Raw genomic sequence first — 22,818 nt, forward strand, 5'->3', positions numbered from 1 at the left:
TAAATTAGAGTTTAGTTTTATTTTGATATCTTTTAAGTTAGACCCCGAGTGGAGGGTCATTGTATTCCGAAGTACGGAAGTCATTGTATATAAAGAAAAAAATAAAGGGTTTTGTATACCCTTCGTCTGTATCCTGTCTACTTACTACAATTAGTGAACATAGCTTTAGTAAGCTCTCTGTTCTAGTCAGGTCATTGTATGTTTCCGAAGAAGGTAAGAAGAAACATTGAACCTGATAGAGTCATGGTCTATTTTTAGAAAGGGTGAGACATCCTTCCCAGACAAAAAGGGAGGGTCATTAATTTTTATCATGTCTAAAGACATGATAAAAATTAACCAAAAGTTTTTTTTTTTTTAACCAAAACTTTTTTACCAAAAGTTTTAGAGAATTTTTATCTCACCTCTGAAAATTTTTTTTTCTCCCAGCCGATTCGAGACTTTACCATTTGTTTTTAAGAATGATTTCTCCCTGATCTATTATTTCAAAATTCCAAGTTTCGCTTCAGAACCATCTGTGCTGTTGAAGAAGTAACGTGATATATGTATTTTTTTTAATGAGTTATGTCAAGATTGAATTGTGCAGCATCGACCTTGCGAATTTCTTCTCTGTGTCTTTAAATAATAATGATACCGAACCGCTTTTTGTAGAGCGCAATGGAAAAAACCTTTTGTATGGTTAGGACAATTCATGTGTTCGATCCCATTGTATTTGAGAATCTCTTGCGTCGATCCCGAAATGCAATAAAATGATCTTTGCAACCCTTTCTCTAAAAACTGCCGTTTCATTTCTCCTCGCACCCAAATCATGGAAAAGGGTTCCGTCAACATCGTTAACACCCATGGAAAATAACTGTACGGAATTTCTCCTTCGTACCACGACAAGCCGTGATAATAATCACTCGCCCACACAGCGGTTCGTTTTTGTTTCTCGCTGAGCATTTGCCATGGAAACGGGGGTTTAAAAACAAATACCCCTCGAGAAGTACCGTCCAATGTGACGTAAGCCAATTCTTTCACAATAAAGGCTCCTTGAGAATCGTAGAAACCTTCAAAGTCGAGCACGAGTTCCATGTTTTTTATTTCTTTTTCTTTCCAAGGTGACCTTTATTATTATGATGATGGATGTGTATTGAGATACGCACGATATTATTCAAAAAACAAATATATATACGAATGTGACCTTTCCCAGAATTCATACGACCTGTCACGTGCAACCTTCTCTCTCTCTCTCTCTATAAAAGAGGAGACGGCGAGAGAACGCTATCCATTTTTTCCTTCAGGACACACAGCGAGAGAGAGAGAGAGAATTTTGTTTTCTTTTTTTCCTCAATTGAAGAAGATGGACATTTTGAGTGCCAAACCTCTCAAAGATTCCTACATTGTTCTGGACATGGAATACTTTCACTGTTATGATCCAAAGACGGGAGATATACGTTTCATCTTGAAAGAACTGGGCTACATCACTTGCGATTTAACCTTATGCGGATCCATGATTTTTCTCCCTCCTGTCCATTACGATGACTTATCGTCCCGCAATCAAGCTGTTGTCAACCAGACTACAAATAATCGACACGGCCTGCAATGGACCGAGGGTCGTCTTTCCTACGAGCATCTTCCTACGATCCTGAAAATACTGACCGAAAATGTGGAGGTGATCTACGTCAATGGATACGATAAAGCCGAATTTTTCAGCAAGCTCTGCCAGCGATCCGTTTACGAGTTTTACATCCCAGGGAAAACCGAGTGGCGGAACAAGTCGAAATGCACGCGACACCAATATTTCCAAAAGATGATTCATTGTGCCGAGAACAAGGTGAGAAATTTTCGATACCATTTGATGGAGGGTAGTTACGTTTTCCGGAAATTACATTGTTACCCCTCCGAAAGCAAAGCTGTCGAAGACGAAGAGGAGGCGGAAGAATCTCCCCAGGAGAACTCGTGCGACGATGAGGAGGAGGAGGAGGAGGAGGATGAACTTTCTAATAATAATAATAAATGTCTAAGTTGGGATGCTTTAGAGACCCAAGAATATTGGTCTCAATCCTTATCTCACCTAGACCTGAAAGAGGATCCTCAAGTGTACTCTTTGTGGTCCTCTTCTAAAATTTGGTCTTGGAGAGAACCCTTGAATGTTCATGAATGAAATGGTATGTAAATTCCTAGAGAAAAAAAATAGAAAAAAAAGTTCCTTTTTTTTGTAATATGTTGATTTCTTTCCAATCCCATTTCTTTTCCATTACTCCACTCCAATCGACGAGAAGAAGAAGAATTTTCCAAGTTACACAAGACGAATCTTCCAAGTTACACAAGACGTAGAAAGATTTCACAAGGATTTATAAATCACACGCTCCCACATGATATATGTATAGAGAGAAAAAGACCCTCTGTTCTCTAGCCAATACGTCAAGACTTCCCTAAACTAAGAGAGACCATGAGTACCGAGGAAACCTTAGCAGAGCAAGTGGAAAGACTTTCAAAGAGATTAGAAGAGTTAAGACGGGATAGATTTACAGTTCCGCCGACTAAAGAGGAAATTATCATCGATTTCAACAAACCGCTGTACTTTCATCCTCCACCCCAAAGAATGAGACGAGTGGAGTCGCCGTTGAACAGTTCCAATGAGAAACAAAATGTCACTTATTTGAATAGTCAATTTCAACACATGAATATTTCATAAGTATTTTTTTTGTTTTTTTCCCTAAAGCGTAGGGAGATCGGATCAGTAGTTTTTCCCTTTTCATCGTCGAAAAAGATTGGGAGGAAAAATCTTTCTCAGCTCTCTCAGAAAAATTTTTCAGCCTTACAAAAAAAAAAAAAAAAACTTCTTGTTAATTTTTATCATGTCTTAGACATGATAAAAATTAACTCTACCCCCCTTTTGTCTGGGAATGTTGTCTCACACTTCCTAAAAATAGACCATCACTCCTCCTTTCCTAAAGAATAGAATTCCAAGAATGGGATCTGGTCTATTTTTAGAAACGGTGAGACCCTATTCCCAGACGAAAGGCGGGTAGAGTTAATTTTTATCATGTCTAAAGTTCAGGGTCCATCCATCTTCTTATGTGAAACGGTGACCCTGACGAGATCGAGATAAACAAGTCCTGTGAATTGTTTTGTAATCTTGACGCGATCCAAGAAAGAAATAGGCGGGGGGAGAGAGAAAATGTTCTCACGACCCTCAGATATCTTTTCATAAATATATTTTTTATCAAAGTGTTTCTTTCATTCCGATCCTTTTAAGAGGTTGGAATGACCCTGACATTTAGATGGGGTCGCGATCCCGACAGATGTCGCGCGAGTATAAAAAGGTGTGTCCTCCGCGAGATTTCTTCAGAGAACAGAAGAAGACGTGAACTGAGCTGGTAAGTCCCTTTGGTCCTATGAATATGGTTATCTATAAACTCGATTTGATTCTTTGCTTTTTTTAATAATCATAATAATCATAACTTCATTTAAAAAGACTTTTGAAACTTCTTAACTCTTTGAAAAGAAAATGTCTCTTTCAAGACGACGACTCTAAAACGTTTTATTGTTTTCCCCCCCCCTTCTAGATCTTCCCTGTTATACATATATACCTTTTCGACTCTTTTTTTTGCTCCTGTTTGTGGGAGACATCACCGTATTCATCGCCATGGCGTGTTCAGAAAACTTTATCGTGCTCGATCTAGAGGGTTTCCAGTCCTACAACCACAAGAAGGGTGAATTTACCTACGTTTTAAAAGAATTGGGCTATGCGACAAAAGATTTTTTGACCGTGGGATCGTTGACGTTTGCTCCTCCTCACCCCTTCCACCAACTGAATGAAAAAAACCAAAAGACGAATGCCTGGCTGACGAGAAACCGGCACGGACTTCGTTGGAACGAGGGTCATATTCCCTACAACCATTTAGGACGCATTCTCCAATCGCTCACTCACAGCTTCTCCACGATTTATGTGGTGGGATGTCAGAAAGCTAAATTCTTTGCTAAAGTCTTGGATTATCAAAAACCCGTGACGGAAATTTATGTGCCAGATGGAATCATTTGGAAGTATCGGGAAAAATGTGCCCGACATCATCAAAGGAGGAAATATTTCCATTGTGCCGAAAACAAAGTGCGCAACTATCGATGGCATATTACGGAAGGAGATTTTCATATCAATCACGTCTATCCAGACGGAACGGAGAAAGAGGAGAGGATTCAGGAGGAAGCAGACAATCCTCTGCAAGCTTTTGATAAGGCCTACGATCAGTTAGAGAACGATCCGTCCCCAAAAGCGTACGATAACCTCATCCAGAAATGGGATAATCTGTCCTGTTTCCAAGTGATGGAACATCCGGATGAGCATACGCCTTTAAACTTGATGGGCTCTTCTTTGTCGTCAACTTCCTCCAATAACTCGAGGAAGACGGAGGGTTGGGGAGACATACCTGAAAATATTCCCCATTACGATCCAGCAGCCTGTTGGGACGAACCTTCCAAAGAATCTCATGAGACCCCCAAAATATCTTCAGAGGATCCAAAGACAAAATCCACTGAGTGTTGGGACGATGAACGGACAACTCATGCTCCAAAATCCACTAAGACTATGTCCACTGAGTGTTGAGACAATGAACAGACGACTCATGCTCCAAAATCTACTGAGACTATGTCCACTGAATGTTGGGACAATGAACGGACGACCCATGCTCCAAAATCGGCTGAGACTATGTCTACTGAGTGTTGGGACGATGAAACCGAAAAGACGACAGAGAATTGGGATGACCGTTCTCAAAAGTATTTGAATTGATATATACATAAACTCAGGAGAAAAAAAATAAAGAAAAGATTTTTAGAAATAAGTAGGGAAAGGTTCTCCGCTTTCCCTATATTTATGGAAATGGACTGAGAAGAGAGAGAGAGAGACGAATCAGGAGACCAAAAAAAATGGGTCTTGGAAGGAATGAGTGCAAATGCATTCGATTCCTTCCGAGACCCATTTTTTTGGGGTCCCTCTCTCATCCAATCTTGGAAAAGAACTTTGTCCTATTTTTCTAGGTCCATTCAAAAAGAAATGAATCTATCCATAAATTTTCTTAAAAGAAAAAAAAACAAAAAGATCCATTACCTCTTGACGGTCCAAAGTCGAGAATCTTGGAAAAAGTTATCCACTCTCCATCCAGTCAAGCTTCTCTGTAGAAAATCTAGTAGGTGCATCTGCATTCTTGAACACCCGGCAGTTATTATTGGACGCGAAACGTCGAATGCTGAAATAGTTAACAGTGATCCCATTCTTAAAGAAACGGGGATGTTTTATTCATCCAGTCGAGTGCGGAAAAATTTCTGAGAGCCGGAGAAAAATTTCTCTAGCTGAAAAAAAAAAAAAAAAAAAAAAAAAAAAAAAAAAAAAACCTTTTAGTCTGAAAATTGATGTCTTCAATTTTTCAAAAATTGAAGACATCAATTTTCAAATTTTCAGACTAAAAAGGGGGGTAATTTATTTTTCAGAAACTTTTCCCAGCCGACTCGATGTGAATAAAACTTTACTTTTTTTTTAAGAATGTTATTTAATGGATCGATTTCAACCTATCGAGTTTCGCTTGAGTTCCGGCCGTGCTGTGGGCCCACCTGGATACAAGTTTTCCCCTTTTGGAATAGAATAAAACTTTACTGTTTTTTAAGAATGTTATTTAATGGATCGATTTCAACCTATCGAGTTTCGCTTGAGTTCCGGCCGTGCTGTGGGCCCGCCTGGATACAAGTTTTCCCCTTTTGGAATAGAATTTCCGTCAAGGTAGGCTACTTTTCCTCTTTTTGCATTTTTCATGTCATTTCATTTGTATTACAATATACTAAAAACGGGCGTTCGAACTGATTTCTAGGCTATTTCTATACAAATGGAGCTCGATCCAAGAAAGAAATGATGTCTTTTTTTATTTTGTGGACTGCCAATTTGTATTGGAATATACTGAAAACGGGTGTTTGAGTCGGTTTTCAGTATATTTCAATACAAATAGAGCTCGATCCAAGAAAGAAATGATGTCTTTTTTTTATTTTGTGGACTGCCAATTTGTATTGGAATATACTGAAAAAGGGTGTTTGTGTCGGTTTTCAGTATATTTCAATACAAATGGAGCTCGATCCAAGAAAGAAATGATGTCTTTTTTTTATTTTGTGGACTGCCAATTTGTATTGGAATATACTGAAAACGGGCGTTCGAACTGATTTCTAGGCTATTTCAATACAAATAGAGCTCGATCCAAGAAAGAAATGATGTCTTTTTTTTTTATTTTGTGGACTGCCAATTTGTATTGGAATATACTGAAAACGGGTGTTTGAGTCGTTTTTCAGTATATTTCAATACAAATAGAGCTCGATCAAAGGAAGAAATGATGTCTTTTTTTTTATTTTTTGGACTGCCAATTTGTATTGGAATATACTGAAAACGGGCGTTTGAGTCGGTTTTCAGTATATTCCAATACAAGTGGAGCTCGATCTAAGAAATAAATGATGTCTTTTTTTTATGTTGTGGACAGCCAATTTTGTATTGGAATATACTGACAACGGGCGTTCACGTCGGTTTTCAGTATATTTCAATACAAATGGAGCTCCATCCAAGAAAGAAATGATGTCTTTTTTTTATTTTGTGGACAGCCAATTTTGTATTGGAATATACTGAAAACGGGTGTTCACGTCGGTTTTCAGTATATTTCAATACAAGTGGAGCTCGATCCAAGAAAGAAATGATGTCTTTTTTTTATTTTGTGGATTGGCCTATATGTATTGGAATATACTGAAAACGGGCGTTCACATCGGTTTTCAGTATATTCCAATACAAATGGAGCTCGATCCAAGAAAAAAATGATGTCTTTTTTTTATTTTGTGGATTGCCAATTTTGTATTGGAATATACTGAAAACGGGCGTTCACATCGGTTTTCAATATATTCCAATACAAATGGAGCTCGATCCAAGAAAAAAATGATGTCTTTTTTTTATTTTGTGGGCAACCAATTTTGTATTGGAATATACTGAAAACGGTCGTTCGAGTCGGTTTTCAGTATATTTCAATACAAATGGAGCTCCATCCAAGAAAAAAATGATGTCTTTTTTTTATGTTGTGGACTGCCCTATTTTGTATTGGAATATACTGAAAACGGGCGTTCGAGTCGGTTTTCAGTATATTCTAATACAAATGGAGCTCCATCCAAGAAAAAAATTATGTCTTTTTTTTATGTTGTGGACTGCCCTATTTTGTATTGGAATATAATGAAAACGGGCGTTCGAGTCGGTTTTCAGTATATTCCAATACAAATGGAGCTCTATCCAAGAAAAAAATGATGTCTTTTTTTATGTTGTGGAGAATCAATTTTGTATTGGAATATACTGAAAACGGGCGTTCGAGTCATTTTCCGACTATTTCTACACACATTCCACTATATTAAAATGACGTTATGGTTGAGTCCAAACAGAGTCGTCCCCGGACAGAGTCGTCTCCAGACAAAGTCGTCCCCTCTTTTCTTTGAATTCTATTCTTTAAAAGGAGGAGTGATGGTCTATTTTTAGAAAGTGTGAGACAACATTCCCAGACAAAAGGGGGGGGTGAGTTAATTTTTATCATGTCTAGAAGACATGATAAAAATTAACAAAAAGTTTTTTTTTTTTTTTTTTTTTTTTTTTTTTTTTTTTTTTTTACATCTCAGAATTTTTTTCTGAGCTCTGAGAAATTTTTCCTAGCCGATCCTATTTCGTTTTTCGACTTTCACTTTCAACTCTTCACTTTTCCTATCCACTGTCGTTGGAATTGTGTTCACTGGAGGCTATTTCTTTTTTTGCAATCTCGCTTTTAGTTTTCTCTGAGATTCTTTAGAAATGGCTATACAAATTTCACCATCTATATAGAAATGATGTCCAAACAAAGTCGTCCCCGGACCATCTTGATGACCGAATATGTATAGAAATAGTCTGAAAATGGGCTTGAGGGCCGGTTTCTGGACGATTCCTCTACAAATTCGGCCGCATCCAGAAAAACAAAAATACATAGTTTCTTTTTGGGTGGACAGGAAATGATAAATTTCTTTTCTCTCTCTCTCTCCCAATATTGGAGGAGAGAGTGGCCCAAAAAATGGGTCTCGGAAGGAATCGAATGCATTTTGAAATGCACTCATTCCTTCCAAGACCCATTTTTTTGGTCTCCTGATTCAACTCTCCAGTCTATGGAATAGGGAAAGCGGAGAACGTTTCCCCTTCTTTAAGCGACTGGAGACCATATCGCATCATCATCATCATCATCACCATCATCCTCTTTCTGATACTTTTCAACGAAGGCTTGATGTCTCTGGATGATTTTGGGGAGATGATGGATCCCGAATTGAGTGATGAAAAAGAGAGGACTCTTTTTCCTTTCTTGTTCGTCTTACACAGTCTCTCGGAGGGTGATATACGTTTCCCCGTCCTCCTCAATTTTCGTCAGAGGTCTCATGAATATTTTACACATCCAAGGGAAGAGCGACTTGTTATGCAGGGATTTCGAAGCGACGAAGGCCGCTTCATTCGAAGTGAGGACAATCTGGTTCGGTTGACCCCATTCTTTGGAGTAGTTGTCCAAATCGCCTAGTCGAAGAAAATGGTGTCGATTAGGGAAAAAGACTTGGAGAACACTCGTCGTATGCGAGACGTTCGTAGGCAAGAGAGTCAAGATATCTTTGGCATTCCAGTACAGGAATCCTAGATCCACATACGCGTACACGTAATAGTCATCGTTATATTCCAGTTTGAGCAGCATGGCTTTTGTATTTTTTTTTCCGTTCTCAAGGCGAAACACTCGTCTGATATGAACAAGAGCTCGCTGGCGATCCGTTTATATAGACTCCTCAGAGAGAGAGAGAGAGAGAGGGAGAGGGGAGGAGGAACAAGGTTGATGAATTCTAAAATAAAAAAAATGATAACGAAATGAGATCGGCTGGCAAAATATTTTCAGAGCTAAAAAAAATTCTGAGATGTAAAAAAAAAAAAAAATACTTTTTGTTAATTTTTATCATGTCTTCTAGACATGATAAAAATTAACTCATTCCCCTTTTGTCTGGGTATGTTGTCTCACCGTTTCTAAAAATAGACCAGAACCCAGTCTTTTCTTGGAATTCTATTCTTTAAAAGGATGAGTCATGGTCTATTTTTAGAAAGTGGGAGACAACATTCCCAGACAAAAGAGGGGGTGAGTTAATTTTTATCATGTCTAGAAGACATGATAAAAATTACCAAAAAGTTTTTTTTTTTTTTTTTTTTTTTTTTTTTTTTTTTTTTTTTTTACATTTCGGAATTTTTTTCTGAGCTCTGAGAAATTTTTCCTAGTCGATACCATTTCGTTTTTCGACTTTCACTTTCAACTCTTCACTTTTCTATAAAAGCTAAAAGCATTCCACGTTTCTGTTCAGAACAGTGTCTCTCTCTACCCAAATCTGAAACCCTAGTCACGAGAGAATAAGAGACTAGAAAAATAGTTTAGCTTATTGATCTAAAAAATGTCCCATGCTAGAACTCAGAATTATAATCAGAGCGGGGCTTTCCAGTATCCACTTCCAACATTTTAGATTTGCCATGGGTGACATGTTCCCAAATTCATAAATTCTTCAATTACAGTCCCCTTCTTTGACAAATGGGTAAGAAATTCTTAAAGAATATCACGATAAAGATTTAGCTATCTATATATAACATTATGTTTTCTTTTCAAAAACAAAATCCAGTCTTGATCGAAATGGACTTTACGCACAATTTATTGTGCCCCCCCTTTCCAAGATTGGCTTGAAGAAGTGATAAAAAAAAATGGGTCTGGAAGGAAAAGAGTGCATTTCGAGAAAAGAAAAGAGGACCCTCTTTTTCTCGCAGTGCACCCGTTTCCTTCCACACCCATTTCTTTTGCCTCCTCAGAACTCTCTTTCTTTTCTCCTCCCTCTCTCTCTTAAGAGGGATTGAAAGAAAGAGGCTAGATGGAAAAGTTTCTTTTTTTTTTCTTTCGAGAAGATAAAAAAAATTTGGAGGAGGAGCAAATTTTTTTTGGGTGGTGGTGGTTGTTTTTTTTTAGAAGGTGATGACTTTAGTGACATTTAAAGAGACCACCAGAGGATCCGTTTGAGTCTCGACGACCTTTTCTTGACGGGGGTCTGTCTGGCAATAAGCGCTGGCATATTGTTTAGGGTAAGTAGAAGAATCCGTCATGCCTGGATGAGGTGGTATGTAGCGCACTTCCAGATTAAAGAGGGTGATGAAGGGAAATTTCTCCCCCGGATAGAGCAGTCGGTAAACGGGTTGATTGGGTACAACTCGAACCAGCGGCTGAGTTAGAATGCTATACACCCAGGCCAGAAGCTGATTATTTTTAGGATTATTTTCGGCCAGATGTAACATTTCTTCGCTGGAGAGGACATATCCCTCTTGAGAACTGCCGAGACTCTCAAGATCTTTTATTTTCCTGAAGACGTGGTGTTCGTCGAAAAACACGGAGAGAATGTCCCAGGTTCTTTTACTGGAAGTATGAATCAGAGGCAAAATGTCCGTAGCGTTCCAAAACAATCTTCCGTCATCCACATAACAGCGAATGCTCACAAACTCATTATATAAGACGCGGATCATCATCTTGAGTAGAAATATGGATACGCACAGCAGTCTCTCTCTCTGGGAAATAGAGTCTGTCTTCCACTCGCCTCTCTATATATACGAGAAGACCACGTGATGGGCGACGTGACGGTTGACTTCTAGAAAAAAAATCAACTTTGTCTATCTCTCTCTCTCTATGACCTTCTATTTTTTTCCTAAAGGACACCCCGTCACCTTCTCAAAGGTCATGGGATTGAGAGGAACGAAAGAAAAAAAAACAACCATCCTTTGTATACTACCTATGACCTTCTCCTAGACCCCTGTCATTTTCTTCTCGAAAGCTACGTGATGAAAGCTTTTTTTTTTATTCTAGAGTTTATCAACTTTGTAGACACATGACCCCGTCACCTTCTCAAAGGCCATGTCGTATGGAATGGGACCTTTTGGTTTTTTCTTTTGAGAAAATAAAAAATAAAACAACTTTATAATCATCTCTCTATGACCTTCACAAACACTCATTTCGTTATCATTTTTTTTTATTTTAGAATTCATCAACCTTGTTCCTCCTCCCCTCTCCCTCTCTCTCTCTCTCTCTCTGAGGAGTCTATATAAACGGATCGCCAGCGAGCTCTTGTTCATATCAGACGAGTGTTTCGCCTTGAGAACGGAAAAAAAATACAAAAGCCATGCTGCTCAAACTGGAATATAACGATGACTATTACGTGCACGCGTATGTGGATCTAGGATTCCTGTACTGGAATGCCAAAGATATCTTGACTCTCTTGCCTACGAACGTCTCGCATACGACGAGTGTTCTCCAAGTCTTGTTCCCTAATCGACACCATTTTCTTCGACTAGGCGATTTGGACAACTACTCCAAAGAATGGGGTCAACCGAACCAGATTGTCCTCACTTCGAATGAAGCGGCCTTCGTCGCTTCGAAATCCCTGCATAACAAGTCGCTCTTCCCTTGGATGTGTAAAATATTCATTAGACCTCTGACGAAAATTGAGGAGGACGGGGAAACGTATATCACCCTCCGAGAGACTGTGCAAGACGAACAAGAAAGGAAAAAGAGTCCTCTCTTTTTCATCACTCAATTCGGGATCCATCATCTCCCCAAAATCATCCAGAGACATCAAGCCTTCGTTGAAAAGTATCAGAAAGAGGATGATGGTGATGATGATGATGATGATGCGATATGGTCTCCAGTCGCTTAAAGAAGGGGAAACGTTCTCCGCTTTCCCTATTCCATAGACTGGAGAGTTGAATCAGGAGACCAAAAAAATGGGTCTTGGAAGGAATGAGTGCAATTCAAAATGCATTCGATTCCTTCCGAGACCCATTTTTTTGGGCCACTCTCTCCTCCAATATTGGGAGAGAGAGAGAGAAAAGAAATTTATCATCTCCTGTCTACCCAAAAAGAAACTATGTATTTTTGTTTTTCTGGATGCGGCCGAATTTATAGAGGAATCGTCCAGAAACCGGCCCTCAAGCCCATTTTCAGACTATTTCTATACATATTCGGTCATCAAGATGGTCCGCGGACGACTTTGTTTGGACATCATTTCTATATAGATGGTGAAATTTGTATAGCCATTTCTAAAGAATCTCAGAGAAAACTAAAAGCGAGATTGCAAAAAAAGAAATAGCCTCCAGTGAACACAATTCCAACGACAGTGGAGAGGAAAAGTGAAGAGTTGAAAGTGAAAGTCGAAAAACGAAATAGGATCGGCTAGGAAAAATTTCCATTTGTATTGAAATATACTGAAAACCGACTCAAACACCCGTTTTCAGTATATTCCAATACAAAATTGATTGTCCACAACATAAAAAAGGACATCATTTTTTTCTTGGATAAAGCTCCATTTGTATTGGAATATACTGAAAACCGCCTCGAACGCCCGTTTTCAGTACATTCCAATACAAAATAGGGCAGTCCACAACATAAAAAAAAGACATCATTTTTTTCTTGGATGGAGCTCCATTTGTATTAGAATATACTGAAAACCGACTCTTACGCCCGTTTTCAGTATATTCCAATACAAAATAGGGCAGTCCACAACATAAAAAAAAGACATCATTTTTTTCTTGGATGGAGCTCCATTTGTATTAGAATATACTGAAAACCGACTCGAACGCCCGTTTTCAGTATACTCCAATACAAAATTGACTGTCCAGAACATAAAAAAAGACATCATTTTTTTCTTGGATGGAGCTCCATTTGTATTGAAATATACTGAAAACCGACTCGAACGCCCGTTTTCAGTATATTCCAATACAAAATTGGTTGTCCACAAAATAAAAAAAAGACCTCATTTTTTTCTTGGATCGAGCTCCATTTGTATTGGAATATACTGAAAACCGATGTGAACGCCCGTTTTCAGTATATTCCAATACAAATTGGCAGTCCACAAAATAAAAAAAAGACATCATTTCTTTCTTGGATCGAGCTCCATTTGTATTGAAATATACTGAAAACCGACTCAAACACCCGTTTTCAGTATATTCCAATACAAATTGGCAGTCCACAAAATAAAAAAAAAGACATCATTTCTTTCTTGGATCGAGCTCTATTTGTATTGAAATATACTGAAAACCGACTCAAACACCCGTTTTCAGTATATTCCAATACAAATTGGCAGTCCACAAAATAAAAAAAAAAACATCATTTCTTTCTTGGATCGAGCTCCATTTGTATAGAAATAGCCTAGAAATCAGTTCGAACGCCCGTTTTTAGTATATTGTATCCAGGTGGGCCCACAGCACGGCCGGAACTCAAGCGAAACTCGATAGGATGAAATCGATCCATTAAATAACATTCTTAAAAAACAGTAAAGTTTTATTCTATTCCAAAAGGGGAAAACTTGTATCCAGGTGGGCCCACAGCACGGCCGGAACTCAAGCGAAACTCGATAGGTTGAAATCGATCCATTAAATAACATTCTTAAAAAAAAAGTAAAGTTTTATTCACATAGAGTCGGCTGGGAAAAGTTTCTGAAAAATAAATTACCCCTCTTTTTAGTCTGAAAATTTGAAAATTGATGTCTTCAATTTTTGAAAAATTGAAGACATCAATTTTCAGACTAAAAGGGTTTTTTTTTTTTTTTTTTTTTTTTTTTTTTTTTTTTTTTCAGCTAGAGAAATTTTTCTCCGGCTCTCAGAAATTTTTCCGCACTCGACTGGATGAATAAAACATCCCTGTTTCTTTAAGAATGGGATCACTGTTAACTATTTCAGCATTCGACGTTTCGCGTCCAATAATAACTGCCGGGTGTTCAAGAATGCAGATGCACCTACTAGATTTTCTACAGAGAAGCTTGACTGGATGGAGAGTGGATAACTTTTTCCAAGATTCTCGACTTTGGACCGTCAAGAGGTAATGGATCTTTTTGTTTTTTTTTTTTTCTTTTAAGAAAATTTATGGATAGATTCATTTCTTTTTGAATGGACCTAGAAAAATAGGACAAAGTTCTTTTCCAAGATTGGATGAGAGAGGGACCCAAAAAAAATGGGTCTCGGAAGGAATCGAATGCATTTGCACTCATTCCTTCCAAGACCCATTTTTTTTGGTCTCCTGATTCGTCTCTCTCTCTCTCTTCTCAGTCCATTTCCATAAATATAGGGAAAGCGGAGAACCTTTCCCTACTTATTTCTAAAAATCTTTTCTTTATTTTTTTTCTCCTGAGTTTATGTATATATCAATTCAAATACTTTTGAGAACGGTCATCCCAATTCTCTGTCGTCTTTTCGGTTTCGTGTGCCAACATTCAGTGGACATAGTCTCAGTAGGTTTTGGAGCATGAGTCGTCTTTTCATTGTCCCAACACTCAGTGGACATAGTCTTAGTGGATTTTGGAGCATGAGTTGTCCGTTCATCGTCCCAACACTCAGTGGATTTTGTCTTTGGATCCTCTGAAGATATTTTGGGGGTCTCATGAGATTCTTTGGAAGGTTCGTCCCAACAGGCTGCTGGATCGTAATGGGGAATATTTTCAGGTATGTCTCCCCAACCCTCCGTCTTCCTCGAGTTATTGGAGGAAGTTGACGACAAAGAAGAGCCCATCAAGTTTAAAGGCGTATGCTCATCCGGATGTTCCATCACTTGGAAACAGGACAGATTATCCCATTTCTGGATGAGGTTATCGTACGCTTTTGGGGACGGATCCTTCTCTAACTAATCGTAGGCCTTATCAAAAGCTTGCAGAGGATTGTCTGCTTCCTCCTGAATCCTCTCCTCTTTCTCCGTTCCGTCTGGATAGACGTGATTGATATGAAAATCTCCTTCCGTAATATGCCATCGATAGTTGCGCACTTTGTTTTCGGCACAATGGAAATATTTCCTCCTTTGATGATGTCGGGCACATTTTTCCCGATACTTCCAAATGATTCCATCTGGCACATAAATTTCCGTCACGGGTTTTTGTTAATCCAAGGCTTTAGCAAAGAATTTAGCTTTCTGACATCCCACCACATAAATCGTGGAGAAGCTGTGAGTGAGCGATTGGAGAATGCGTCCTAAATGGTTGTACGGAATATGACCCTCGTTCCAACGAAGTCCGTGCCGGTTCCTCGTCAGCCAGGCATTCGTCTTTTGGTTTTTTTCATTCAGTTGGTGGAAGGGGTGAGGAGGAGCAAACGTCAACGATCCCACGGTCAAAAAATCTTTTGTCGCATAGCCCAATTCTTTTAAAACGTAGGTAAATTCACCCTTCTTGTGGTTGTAGGACTGGAAACCCTCTAGATCGAGCACGATAAAGTTTTCTGAACACGCCATGGCGATGAATACGGTGATGTCTCCCACAAACAGGAGCAAAAAAAAAGAGTCGAAAAGGTATATATGTATAACAGGGAAGATCTACAAGGGGGGGAAAAACAATAAAACGTTTTAGAGTCGTCGTCTTGAAAGAGAGATTTTTCTTTTCAAGGAGTTAAGAAGTTTCAAAAGTCTTTTTAAATGAAGTTATGATTATTATGATTATTAAAAAAAACAAAGAATCAAATCGAGTTTATAGATAACCATATTCATAGGACCAAAGGGACTTACCAGCTCAGTTCACGTCTTCTTCTGTTCTCTGAAGAAATCTCGCGGAGGACACACATTTTTATACTCGCGCGACATCTGTCGGGATCGCGACCCCATCTAAGTGTCAGGGTCATTCCAACCTCTTAAAAGGATCGGAATGAAAGAAACACTTTGATAAAAAATATATTTATGAAAAGATATCTGAGGGTCGTGAGAACATTTTCTCTCTCCCCCCGCCTATTTCTTTCTTGGATCGCGTCAAGATTACAAAACAATTCACAGGACTTGTTTATCTCGATCTCGTCAGGGTCACCGTTTCACATAAGAAGATGGATGGACCCTGAACTTTAGACATGATAAAAATTAACTCTACCCGCCTTTCGTCTGGGAATAGGGTCTCACCGTTTCTAAAAATAGACCAGATCCCATTCTTGGAATTCTATTCTTTAGGAAAGGAGGAGTGATGGTCTATTTTTAGAAAGTGTGAGACAACATTCCCAGACAAAAGGGGGGTAGAGTTAATTTTTATCATGTCTAAGACATGATAAAAATTAACAAAAAGTTTTTTTTTTTTTTTTTTTTTTTTGTAAGGCTGAAAAATTTTTCTGAGAGAGCTGAGAAAGATTTTTCCTCCCAATCTTTTTCGACGATGAAAAGGGAAAAACTACTGATCCGATCTCCCTACGCTTTAGGAAAAAAAACAAAAAAAATACTTATGAAATATTCATGTGTTGAAATTGACTATTCAAATAAGTGACATTTTGTTTCTCATTGGAACTGTTCAACGGCGACTCCACTCGTCTCATTCTTTGGGGTGGAGGATGAAAGTACAGCGGTTTGTTGAAATCGATGATAATTTCCTCTTTAGTCGGCGGAACTGTAAATCTATCCCGTCTTAACTCTTCTAATCTCTTTGAAAGTCTTTCCACTTGCTCTGCTAAGGTTTCCTCGGTACTCATGGTCTCTCTTAGTTTAGGGAAGTCTTGACGTATTGGCTAGAGAACAGAGGGTCTTTTTCTCTCTATACATATATCTTGTGGGAGCGTGTGATTTATAAATCCTTGTGAAATCTTTCTACGTCTTGTGTAACTTGGAAGATTCGTCTTGTGTAACTTGGAAAATTCTTTTTCTTCTTGTCGATTGGGGTGGAGTTATGGAAAAGAAATGGGATTGGAAAGAAATCAACATATTACAAAAAAAGGAACTTTTTTTTTCTATTTTTTTTCTCTAGGAATTTACATACCATTTCATTCATGAACATTCAAGGGTTCTCTCCAAGACCAAATTTTAGAAGAGGACCACAAAGAGTACACTTGAGGATCCTCTTTCAGGTCTAGGTGAGATAAGGGTTGAGACCAATATTCTTGGGTCTCTAAAGCATCCCAACTTAGACATTTATTATTATTATTATTAGAAAGTTCATCCTCCTCCTCCTCCTCCTCCTCATCGTCGCACGAGTTCTCCTGGGGAGATTCTTCCGCCTCCTCTTCGTCTTCGCAGCTTTGCTTTCGGAGGGTTAACAATGTAATTTCCGGAAAACGTAACTACCCTCCATCAAATGGTATCGAAAATTTCTCACCTTGTTCTCGGCACAATGAATCATCTTTTGGAAATATTGGTGTCGCGTGCATTTCGACTTGTTCCGCCACTCGGTTTTCCCTGGGATGTAAAACTCGTAAACGGATCGGTGGCAAAGCTTGCTGAAAAATTCGGCTTTATCGTATCCATTGACGTAGATCACCTCCACATTTTCGGTCAGTATTTTCAGGATCGTAGGAAGATGCTCGTAGGAAAGACGACCCTCGGTCCATTGCAGGCCGTGTCGATTATTTGTAGTCTGGTTGACCACAGCTTGATTGCGGGACGATAAGTCATCGTAATGGACAGGAGGGAGAAAAATCATGGATCCGCATAAGGTTAAATCGCAAGTGATGTAGCCCAGTTCTTTCAAGATGAAACATATATCTCCCGTCTTTGGATCATAACAGTGAAAGTATTCCATGTCCAGAACAATGTAGGAATCTTTGAGAGGTTTGGCACTCAAAATGTCCATCTTCTTCAATTGAGGAAAAAAAGAAAACAAAATTCTCTCTCTCTCTCTCGCTGTGTGTCCTGAAGGAAAAAATGGATAGCGTTCTCTCGCCGTCTCCTCTTTTATAGAGAGAGAGAGAGAGAAGGTTGCACGTGACAGGTCGTATGAATTCTGGGAAAGATCACATTCGTATATATATTTGTTTTTTGAATAATATCGTGCGTATCTCAATACACATCCATCATCATAATAATAAAGGTCACCTTGGAAAGAAAAAGAAATAAAAAACATGGAACTCGTGCTCGACTTTGAAGGTTTCTACGATTCTCAAGGAGCCTTTATTGTGAAAGAATTGGCTTACGTCACATTGGACGGTACTTCTCGAGGGGTATTTGTTTTTAAACCCCCGTTTCCATGGCTAATGCTCAGCGAGAAACAAAAACGAACCGCTGTGTGGGCGAGTGATTATTATCACGGCTTGTCGTGGTACGAAGGAGAAATTCCGTACAGTTATTTTCCATGGGTGTTAACGATGTTGACGGAACCCTTTTCCATGATTTGGGTGCGAGGAGAAATGAAACGGCAGTTTTTAGAGAAATGGTTGCAAAGATCCATTTATTGCATTTCGGGATCGACGCAAGAGATTCTCAAATACAATGGGATCGAACACATGAATTGTCCTAACCATACAAAAGGTTTTTTCCATTGCGCTCTACAAAAAGCGGTTCGGTATCATTATTATTTAAAGACACAGAGAAGAAATTCGCAAGGTCGATCCTGCACAATTCAATCTTGACAGAACTCATTAAAAAAATACATATATCACGTTACTTCTTCAACAGCACAGATGGTTCTGAAGCGAAACTTGGAATTTTGAAATAATAGATCAGGGAGAAATCATTCTTAAAAACAAATGGTAAAGTCTCGAATCGGCTGGGAGAAGAAAAATTTCTCAGAGGTGAGATAAAAATTTTCTAATGAAAAAAAAAAAAACTTTTGGTTAATTTTTATCATGTCTTTAGACATGATAAAAATTAATGACCCTCCCTTTTTGTCTGGGAAGGATGTCTCACCCTTTCTAAAAATAGACCATGACTCATCCTTTCTCTAATGGCAATCATTCCATGAATGAATCACGATTTGTTTTTCAAAAGAGTGAGACAACATTCCCAGACGAAAAGGGAAGAGGGTCGTTAATTTTTATCATGTCTAAGACATGATAAAAATTAACAAAAAGTTTTTTTTTTTTTTTTTTTTTTTTTTTTTGAGTTGGAGAATTTTTCTCAGCTCTGAAAATTTTTTTCCAGCCGACTCGAGACTTTACCATTTATATTTACGAATAGTCTTTGGATTATTTATTTATTTTCTTTTAAAAAGAAAAATTCTGAGCTAGACCTATCTATTGGCTTAACATTCTGGTCATAGAAACAGTCTAGAATCTCATTTTATTTTTCGAGGCTAATGCACGGGTTCTCCAATCAAAAGGGTTACTATAAAGGGATTGGTTTGAATGCATTTATCTGCAAATGTTATAGGATTCTGTTGTTGAGAAGGGGGTATATTATTATTATGATGATGATGATGATTGTGGCAGATTCGTTTTCTACATGGAAATCTAATCTCCTCCGAAGACCTTTTCTGGGGATTGTCGATAGATGGTTTTTCAATAGGAATCGTTTCCCTCGGATCCTCAAGAGATAGGAGGGGGGTCCTGTCTTGAGACATGGAGCGGTCTCTCCTCCTCCTCCTCCTCCTCCTCGAGAAGTCTTGAGAAAGGGAGAGTATTTTCGGTTCCCTTATTCTTGAGGGGTCTTGACAAATTGAGAGGTCCCTCCTCTTCGAAAGAGAGAGAAGTTTTGGTTCCCTTATTCTCGTGGGGTCTTGACAAATTGAGAGGTCCCTCCTCTTCGAAAGAGAGAGAAGTTTTGGTTCCCTTATCCTCGAGGGGTTTTGACAAATCGAGAGGTCCCTCATTTTCGAGGGGTCTTGATAAATGGAGAGGTTTTTCATCTTCGAGGGGGTTTGATAAAGGAAGAGGTCCCTCCTTCTCGAGGGGTCTTGAGAAAGGGAGAGGTTTTTCATCTTCGAGGAGGTTTGACAATGGGAGAGATTTCTCCTTCTCGAGGGGTCTCTCTTCCTCAAGGGGTTTTGAGGAAGGGGGAGGTTTTTCATCCTCGACGGGTTTTGACAAACGGAGAGGAATCTGAACAGGTTTCTCCTCATCCCCATCATTATCGAGGAGGATGAGGATAGGATTTTGGAAAGGTTTTTTCTTTTTCTTCTGAACAGGCTCCTCTTGATGCTCGGGGAGAGGGATGGGGTAGTTGTTCCACCATTCTATTTTTTCTTGCTCGAGGATTTTTTCAAAAGTCGTGGCCTCCTTAAGATGAGACGAAGGAGGAGAGTCCTCGAGAAGAATATAATAGGTATTCTTCCCAGTCTTCTCGATCGAGAGAGGTTCGTGCAGACATTTGTGCAACCATTCACTAAAATGAACGAGAATCCCTTTTGTCTTCTCAAGACGATCCATAATCCTATTCATTTGCGAGACGGTTAGAAAGTGGGACGTGTAAAAATATTTGGCTCGTTTCATTAACAAAATTTGTGCATCCAAAGGTGGAATGTCACGAGCCATCAACACGTTTTCGTCGGATAAAAATTCGTCCCGCATCTTTTGATAATTCCCCACGGTATGATAACCCGCACATTTTGAAAAATCGGAGGCTTTCAAGTAAACGACTCCTTGGATGATATAAAAGGAAAGATCAACATATTTATATTTGAAAGGAATACACGTAGTGAGCCGGGGATGCCTCCTCATGATCCACTTGGACAAAAATATGACTTTGGGGATCTCCCCTTTTATTTATAGAGAGAAAGAGAGTGTGACCTTGCCTTCCCTCCTCCTCCTCTCTCCCTGCTTCCTCTATCTCTGGACGTCCTTGGATTGGAAAGGGTGAAAAAAAAAAAGAAGGTCATGGTTGGATAATTTTTTGTTTATTAAATTATTACTTTCACTTCCTCATTCCCACACACATTCATCTTTTTAAGAAAAGAAAAAGACGTCATGGAAATAAGATTTCCTGGAAAGAAGAGAGAGAGAAACAAAGAAACAAATAAAACGGACGTCATAGAGCCTCTATGTGTGTCTGTGTGTGTCTATATATATACAAAAAGGCGAGAGTACTGGGCGAGATCATTTCTTTTCCATTGGGAGCCATGTCGCTATTAGACGTTTTTCCAACTCAACGGATTTCGAACGGGGAGGATTTGAAGACGCTAAAGCAAATCTCCAACTTGAAAATTTTTTGGCGTGTCATTGTGCGACATTTATTCCGCATTTACCACCTCATCAAGCGATCGTTTCTTTCAACCAAGATGTCGAATCCTCCAACCTGCTCGTTCAGAATATATACAGAAATTTATTTGAATCGCAACAAACGAAAGAGGAATCTCCCTTCTCTTGGAATCGGATGGATCGAGCTTTAAGACGGCCCATTCAAACAGACCGGCGATATACGGATCCGCGCACGAGTTTTCGGTGGAAGAATATTTTTCTCACGAAACGATATTTTACGTTTGGAGTGAGAACGACGGCTGAGGACGAAGTTCATATTGTTCAAACCACAGCCGCTCCTCTCGCCTATTACGAATCATCGTCCCCCAATCTGAAGGAAAGAAGTTTTAAAGTCAGCGACAGGATGAAATATAAGAAATATATTCTAAGACCTTTTCAAAACTATGTCGTTCCCCCGAAAACGCAATATCTCATCGTCACAACCCAGAAGAGTCTCTTTTTCGTCGATCGGTGCTCGTACTCGCTTTGGAAACAATTGAAAGAGGAGATTTCTTTCCAATCGCCGATGATGTTTCAAGAAAAAGAAGAAGAAAACCCCCCGCCACCTTTACCCATCCCTTCCTTAGATGATAAGAGGAGCTGGACCAAACCGTCATGGCCCGAAACAAAATCGACCCGGCAACGGAATGAAATTGAAGTCATCACAATTGAAGATGAGGAGGAAAAAAAATTACCTCTTAAAAACGGTCGACTTACCGGAACCTACCTGGCGTGCAAGATCCGCTTCAGAACCCAGAAGCTTCTTCTTCTTCTTCTTCTTCCCCGACTTGTTCAAACAGGCAACCTCTTTCGGACTCCTCACAGACAGAACCTCTTCCAGTATCCTCTTCTTCTTCTTCTTCTTCTCCTCCAACCTGTCCCGACATGGTAGAGGTAAATTGTCAGACGGGTCCACAAGCTTCAAAAAGTCCCGACATCGTAGAGGTAGAATGTCAGCCGGGTAAACAAGTTCCAACGGGTCCAGAAATCATGGAGGCAGAATCACAGCCGGGTTCACAAGTTGCAACGGGTTCAGAAATCGTAGAGGCAGAATTTCAGCCGGGTAAACAAGTTTCAACGGGTCCAGAAATCATGGAGGAAGAATCGCAGCCGGGTCCAGACATCCTAGATCCCTCCACTCATCCCAAAGAGACTCGAAGTGTTTCAAGACAGCCTTGTGAGGATCCAGCCCTTCCTGTATGGAATGATTATATGGACTTACAAAATTTGGTGCAACAGGAAGGAGAAGAAAATAATCATACGTATGGGTGGGTCAAAGACTGTTTAGATCATTTAACCTCGAATGAAATTGAACTGTTATGGAATTGCATTTCTGAAATCACATCGGAAATGGGATAAAAACCAAAACAAAAAAAAAAACTTTTTTAATAACAAATTGGAGGAGGGTCATGATGTCAATTAAAAAAAAATATTATATAGAGTCCAATCTTGGTGGTTCACTTCAGTTTTCCAGCATGAGGTGATCCACGTTTCCCGAAATATGGATCCCATTCCAAGAGAGATTGTGTAGAGCCTTCACTTCAGTTCTTTTTTTTTCCTACCAAGAGGAGAGGGTCCCCAAAGGGTTACCCATGTCCAAAGAGAGAAAGTGTAGAGCGTTCATTTCAGTTTTTTTTCCAGTTTAGGGGAGGGAGGTCTCAAAATGACACCCCCCCCCCATTTTCAAAGAGAGATGGTGTAGAGCGTTCATTTCTGTTTTTTTCCAAAGTTAGGGAGTTTTCAAACGACTACCCATTTCAGAGAAAGAGAGAGAGAGAAGGTGTAGAGCGTTCATTTCAGTTTTCGAAGGTTAGGATGGTGGTGGAGAATCCTCCAAAATGGCTACTCATCTCAAAGAGAGAGAGAGAGAGAGA

The sequence above is a fragment of the Stegodyphus dumicola genome, chromosome 1 (assembly GCF_044657685.1).
Source record: "Stegodyphus dumicola isolate Sdum_Otavi_A_Nest chromosome 1, ASM4465768v1".
NCBI lineage: Eukaryota > Metazoa > Arthropoda > Arachnida > Araneae > Eresidae > Stegodyphus > Stegodyphus dumicola.